Genomic DNA, 8,130 nt, shown 5'->3' on the forward strand with positions numbered 1-8,130 from the left:
AGCAATGCGTCACGTGTTTGCAAGTTAAAGCCGAGCACCAAAATCCGTATGGTAAGTTACAACCTTTAGAAATCCCGAAATGGAAATGGGAGCACATTACCATGGATTTCATCACGAAGTTACCTAGAACGGCGAGAACCCAATTTGATTGGATTTGGGTTATAGTTGATCGTTTGACGAAAAGTGCTTTGTTTCTTCCCATCAAGGAAGCGATATCGTCGGAGACCTTGGCTAAGTTATTTATCAAGGAAGTCATCTCTCAACACGGTGTTCCTATATCTATTATTTCGGATCGAGACACTCGTTTTACATCTCGGTTTTGGGAAAAGTTTCATGAAGATATGGGTACGCAATTGAAGTTGAGCACGGCGTATCATCCTCAAACGGACGGTCAAACCGAACGTACAAATCAAACTTTGGAAGATATGTTACGAGCGTGTATTATCGATTTTGGTGGTAGTTGGGACGAGCACTTACCTTTGGTGGAATTCTCGTACAATAATAGTTATCATACTAGTATTGTAATGCCACCTTATGAGATGCTTTATGGGCGTAGGTGTCGAACCCCGATTTGTTAGGGTGAAGTGGGACAAAAGGAAATCGGGAGTACCGATTTGGTGTTAGAGACGAATAGCAAGATTGATGTGATTCGAGAGCATTTAAAAAAGGCTCAAGATAGGCAAAAGTCGTATGCCGACAAACGTAGACAAACGATCTAATTTCAAGAAGGTGACATGGTGATGCTTAAGGTTTAGCCATGGAAAAGTATTATTCGATTCCGGAAACGAGGAAAGTTAGCTCCTCGGTTTATTGGACCATTTAAGGTTTTAGCTCGTGTTGGTGAAGTCGCGTATCGTTTGGAATTACCCGAAGAGCTTGCGGGGATCCATAATACATTTCATGTTTCCCATCTCCGTAAGTGTCTTGCGGATGATTCATCTTGGGTGCCTTTAGACGAGATTGAGCTAAACAATAAGTTAGAGAATATCGAGGAACCGATTGCCATAATTGATGAGAAGGTCAAAATGTTGAGACATAAGGAGGTTAGGACTTTTAAAGTTCAATGGCGGCATAGTAAGGGTTCCGAGTTTACTTGGGAGCCCGAAGAGTTTGTGTTGGTTTATCTTCCTTCGTGTCATGCGGCTTGGATCGCGAGGACGTGCTCCGATTCAAGTGGGGGAGAGTTGTAACATCCAGTTTTCCGTGCTTACTTAAAGGTACGAACTTAAATATTAGCACGTTTATAACTTCTTCGTTTATGTGATTAAATGAGCCAAAGTGTTAGTTCATGAGCTAATGCATGTATATGTGTGTATATATATATATATATATATATATATATATATATATATATATATATATATATATATATATATATATATATATATATATATATATGTATATGTATATATATTTGAGAATGCGTGCGTGAGCGTGTATATTGATGTGGCGCAATGGCGTTGAGTCGTGTGAGACTTAGGGTTGGAACTTAGTCATGAATAGGAAGAGCAAATGAGGTGCACTAGTTGTTGGAACCTTGGTTTGTGTTAAATGGTCGAAGTGATCAGGATCACGCCACTGTCACGCCACGACAAAGTGGTCCGCGCCGCGGCAAAGCAAACAATTTTTGATCAGAAGTTGGGTTAAGAAGGGTTCATTTTCCTTCGATGTGTCGCGCCGCGACATTTGGGCCGCGCCGCGGCAATTCTGCTGAACAGATTCGGGTTCTAGCTCAATTTAAGGGATTTTAAGGGGTAAAATGGTAAATTCATATGTGGATCTGATGGGAGCTTTAACTCTCAACCACATACTCATTTATTTCATTTTCATTTCCTTTTTCTTTCCTATTTCTCTCGCAAAACACAAAACCCACCTAGCTTGATCTTGAGATTTGAAGTTGGAGATTTGTGAATCAAACCTAGGAGCAAGATTTAAAGTTGTTCCTTGTGTCTCTAGCTACGCGTTGATAGTCTCGGTAAGTTCTAACTCTAAGTTTTGAGTTTTAATTGGTTAATGACTAGGGTTTGGGTTACTAGAGATTTGTATGACCCATTTGAGGGTAAAATGGGTGAGTTTGGGCTATGTCGTTGTAATTAAACCCTAATAGCCATAACCTAGGGTTTTGACCTTGTGATTTAAGGTTGTAAGTGTAAATTGGTGTGGTTAGTCACTAATACACTTTAAGAATTATGAAAGATGTGTTAATGGGTAAGTTTGACATAAAATGGGTCAAAATGCACTAGTTGACCTAATTAGATGAAATGGGTATGGATTACCCTAAGTTTTGTGTTAATTGAAGTTAATAGACTTTAATTCACTAGTCTTAGCAATAATAAGTCGAGTCTTGGCCATTTATGGGCGGTTGTGAGTAGTTGGGTCATTTAATGGAAATTGGGTCATTAAATGCTCAAGCGGGTGTATTATGGTTAATTTCACTAGTTGTGAAATTGAATGTGAACTTAATGATTTAGGTACATTGCGTTGAAGCTCGGAAGTGCTAAATCATCGTCCTTGTGTTAAGGTGAGTGGAATAATTATACGTTCATGTATATGGCGTGTTTATTTGTGAATGTTATGGTATGAACCATGTGCCGGTAGTGCCATAACATGTATGTGACGGATATAGGATGTGAACCACGTGCCGGTAGCACTATAAAATGAGGCGTGAACCACGTGCCGGTAGCGTCAAAGTGTGAACCATGTGCCGGTAGCACTATAAAAGAGTGAGACTCAAATGCGTATGGTGTGAACCACGTGCCAGTAGCACCATAGCGTTATGGTCAACCATATTGTGTTGTGATTAGTTTAGCATTATATATATATATATGGTGTTAAGTATATGCTAATGAGATTTTGCGTCAATGTATGACTTGTTGGCATTTCGGGTATGATTGACTTGCTATGTGAGTTACATGTTCGTACGAGGTATTTGGAAATTGTGATTGCAAATAGATGGGTTATATATATGTATGTATAACTATTGCAGTCACTAAGCATTTCTTACCCTCTCGTTGTTTACCATTTTTATAGGTTCCGGCTTGGACAAGGGTAAGGGCATACGGTTGGATTAGTTATCTCCCGATTGTGTTGACAGGGGATACTTTTGGGATAGCTTTTGAAGTGGCCGAATGTTTTGGGTAGTTTAGCCCCAAACCATGCTCGAGTGCCATTTGGATTATAAACTATCATTTGTTGTTGGTCAAACTTGTATCACATTCGTTAATGGCCTTTGTGCCTTTTTGTAAACATTAAACTCGTAGTATGTTTTGACGAATCGTGTGGAATGGGTTACATATTTAATTGGCGCGTAAATGTGTATTATAAAAAAAAATATTTATCGTACGGAGTACGGGTTAGGTTGTTTCAGATTTACCGTTAGAACAAGAATATATATAATCTCTAAAACATTAGAGATTACATAATCGCCATGTCGAACAAAGATAAATGATATAGAACGATTCGTAGAACGATGATTATGCTCGAGGTACCGAATGAGATGTTGAAACTTGGGTTGCTGGTCATACCGGTGTTGATGTTGGTGGTACTGTTGGTGCCGGTGATGTTGCTGAAGCTGATACGTTTTGCACCATATTTTCCAAGGCTACAACTCGAGCACGAAGCTCGTTGACTTCTTCTATTACACTGGGGTGATTGTCGATTCGGACGAGCAGATAAATAAGATCTAGAATTTGGTATAGTATATAATCGTGACGAGATACTCTGGAAATGAGGCAGAAAATGGTGTTTCGGGTAGGTTCGCCGGTAAGTGCTTCAGGTTCCTCGTTGAGAGGGCAATAAGGTGGGTGGAAAGGATCACCTTCTTCTTGTCTTCAGTGATTAAGTAGACTACGAACCCATCAGATGAATTGGGGATGGCTGATTGGTTGATTCATTCTGGTGACGCTGCTTCCGGAGCTTAGGTGAATATCCATGTCGAAATAGCTGTCGGAATAACTATCGGAATAGCTATCGGATTCTGAGGGCCTCAAACTGGTTGAGGGATTCATCTCGTACGATCAGATGAAGGATTTTCGATAAGAAATAGATTATAGGATGTAGATTAGTACCCTACAATACATTTTTACATATGCATATATAATACTAAAACCCCATAAGTTACGGGGGAATCTACGGAAGCTGTCACCCAAAGGTAACAATAACAGATACGCTAAGATATGAATTTATCTATACACTGTCTATGTAATAGAGGTAGTAAGACGTGTCTAGACTTTAAGGATGATAAGCAAATAATTTTCGACACTAAATGATAAGCAAAACTTTTGACATGCAGACACGGTCGAAGTCCAGACTCACTAATGCATCCTAACGACTTATCAGTTAGACACACTAATGTAGACCTGGTTCGCTAAGACCACCGCTCTGATACCACATGTAAAGACCTGTCCTAATCCATAAGAACGAATACAATAACATTTGGTTACATCGCGAGGTACTTGACCTCTATATGATACATTTTACAAACATTGCATTTGTTTTTAAAAGACAAACTTTCATTACATCGAATGTTGATGGCATGCATACCATTTTATAATATATCCAACTATAATTGACTTAATAATAATCATGATGAACTCAACGACTCGAATGCAACTTCTTTCAAAATATGTCATGAATGACTCCAAGTAATATCCTTAAAATGAGCTAATGCACAGCGGAAGATTTCTTTAATACCTGAGAATAAATATTCTTTAAAGTGTCAACCAAAAGGTTGGTGAGTTCATTAGTTTATCATAATCAATCATTTTCATCATTTTAATAGACCACAAGATTTTCATTTCCATTTCTCATAAAAATACGTCCCATGCATAGACACAAAAATCATTCATATGGTGAACACCTGGTAACCGACATTAACAAGATGCATATAAGAATATCCCCTATCATTCCTGGAAATCCTTCGGACATGATAAAAATAACATCGAAGTACTAAAGCATCCGCAACCATGGATGGGGTTCGTTAGGCCCAATAGATCTATCTTTAGGATTTGCATCAATTAGTAGACTGGTTTACTAATTCTTAGGTTACCAAGAAAAAGGGGCATATTCAGCTTCGATCATTCAACCATAGAAAGTAGTTTCATGTACTTGTGTCAATTTTGTAAAACATTTATAAAATTACATGTATTCTCATCCCAAAAATATTAGATTTTTAAAATTGGGACTATAACTCACTATACTGTATTTTGTAGTAAAAATACCTATGATTATATTGAACAATGCAGGGTTGGTCTCGGATTCACGAACCTATATCATTTATATATATATTAACACATATAATGGTAATCGAACGAATTTATATGTATATATATATATATATATATATATATATATATATATATATATATATATATATATATATATATCTTTATTAGTTATATCCTTTTTATATTAATAATATATGTACGTCTCATATATTCATTTTGTATATAAAACTGGTAATTTTGTTATATTTTATGTTTTAAATATATTTTTATGTAAGTATATATCATTTGTTTGTTAAAAATAGTATTTATAGTAATAATAAAATTATATTAATATCGATAAAAATGATAATAATTATAATACTTAATATTACTAAATAAGAAATTATTGTTAATAATTATATCAATGATAATAATAATGATATTTATAATAAAAACTGTAAAAATATAAATTTTTCGGTAAATGATACTTAGGATAATGATTTTAGTAATTATATATTAGTAGTACTCATTATAATATAAATAATCATACTTATAATGATAATAATAATAATAATAATAATAATAATAATAATAATAATAATAATAATAATAATAATAATAATAATAATAATAATAATAATAATAATAATAATAATAATAATAATAATAATGATTATGGTTCCTATAATGATAATTGTAAAATTAATAATAATTATAATACTAGTAATAATACTAATAATAATGTTATCAATTATAAAATGATACAAGTTTTTATTTTTTTTTTAAACTAATAATAAATTTTATTATTTTCATAGAAATATTTGTGATAGTACTAATAATCATAGTCCTAATAATGATAATAATACTATATTAATAATATTAATAATAATAACAATAATGTTAATGATATTTATTAATACTAATGATAATAATAATTGTAATACTTATAAATATAAGTATAAGTATGGTAATAATAATGCTAATAATAACCATATTAATAGTAATAATCATAATAATAACCATAACAATTATATTAACAACAACAACAACAACAATAATGATAATAATAATAATAATAATAATAATAATAATAATAATAATAATAATAATAATAATAATAATAATAATAATAATAATAATAATAATAAATTAAAAATGTAAACTACCTCAATTAATCGTTTTTTAAAAAAAACTGTCACCAGCCGGAATCGAACCTTCGACCTCTCGTATACTCGAATCACTCCTTAACCATATCACTGCACTCTGTTTTTCTAAATAAATCCCACTCGTTTTATTTATAACCCATTCCTTTTCTATTTCTATTCTTCTTCATCCTCTTCATTGAATATTTAATCGAACAAGAATCAAACCCGTATTATGTAACCCGTAATAATTGACATAGGACTTGAAATCATTTATAGATAACTTAAATTTGATAATTTAGTTAAACCAGGTGGGGAAAAAGAAAAGGAAGCAGCAGGCTGGTGTTCACTGTTTAACATAGAAAAAAAATTGATTTTGCTTTTTAAGAACGTTTTAGGTAATTGTTACAAAATGAAATAGATTATAAATCGTTCATGGAAACTTTCCAAAGCCTTAATTGAAACAGAAACATTAAAACGAGCTTGAATTTCACGATGAACACAAGTGTTGACTTTTTGATAACAAAACTTTGACTGCAAATTCGTTTTCATTTTGTAAAATTGATTTTTGAAAGTTTGCAGATAGTTTGCTCAAAGGATTCCAAACTCAACTCCATTAACACAATTTGAAATTTGTTACAAAATCGTTAAATTTGAAAAATGGGTTAAAAACAGGGTACGTACCTCTTTTTATTTTTATTTTCTGTTCAATTAAATTGATAAAAATTGTTGTAGTTGTGATTGATAATGATGATGGAGAAACGAGTGGGATTCCTCCATAAAGTAGTTTGAAAGCTTGTTATATAAAATCGATGGTGTTAACACAGCTAAACACATAAGTCAGAAAAAAAAATAAAGAAGGAATTGATGTGTAATAGATTTGTACCTCTTTTGTTTGTAACTGAGATTCCATAATATTTGCAGTACAAATTAAGAGACAAAGACAAATATTAACTACAAGAAGAAAGCTATGTGAAACAGATAGGAATTTCAATTCGTACTTATATAATTGCATATAAATAATATTGATATTTATTAATTATAATTATATTTATGGTAATTAAAATACTACTATTAATAATAATAATAATAATAATAATAATAATAATAATAATAATAATAATAATAATAATAATAATAATAATAATAATAATAATAATAATAATAAAAGTAATAATAATAATATTATGATGATACTAATAGTTACAATAATAATGATCTTAATACGTTTATTAATGATATTAATGATAAAACAAAATAATAATAATATTGATAAAAATAATATGATAACATTGTTAATAACAAATAATAATAACAATGATTATGATAATACTATTAAAAATATAGCAAATTGCATGTAAAATTTTATGATATACATATATAATACTAATAACTATAATAGTTATATAAATAAAAATAATTTGTAGTTACATATATTAATATTACATATCGTTAATTATTTATATTTAATACTTATATTATATATATTAAATAAATACATAAATTGAATGTTTAACACTTATACATTTTATATATTATGATGATATACATACAATCAATATTTATGTATATCAATCATATATATATATATATATATATATATATATATATATATATATATATATATATATATCAATACTAAATTTTTAATTATGTTTTAATTATTAAGTTTAAGTTTGCTTTCATAATATCAAATCACATAATAGTTTATTAATCTATTTAATTTATGATATAGTTATTTACATGTATAGTTATTTATATATATAAACATTTCTATTTACAAT

This window comes from Rutidosis leptorrhynchoides, chromosome 10 (assembly GCF_046630445.1).
Source record: "Rutidosis leptorrhynchoides isolate AG116_Rl617_1_P2 chromosome 10, CSIRO_AGI_Rlap_v1, whole genome shotgun sequence".
NCBI classification, from domain to species: domain Eukaryota; kingdom Viridiplantae; phylum Streptophyta; class Magnoliopsida; order Asterales; family Asteraceae; genus Rutidosis; species Rutidosis leptorrhynchoides.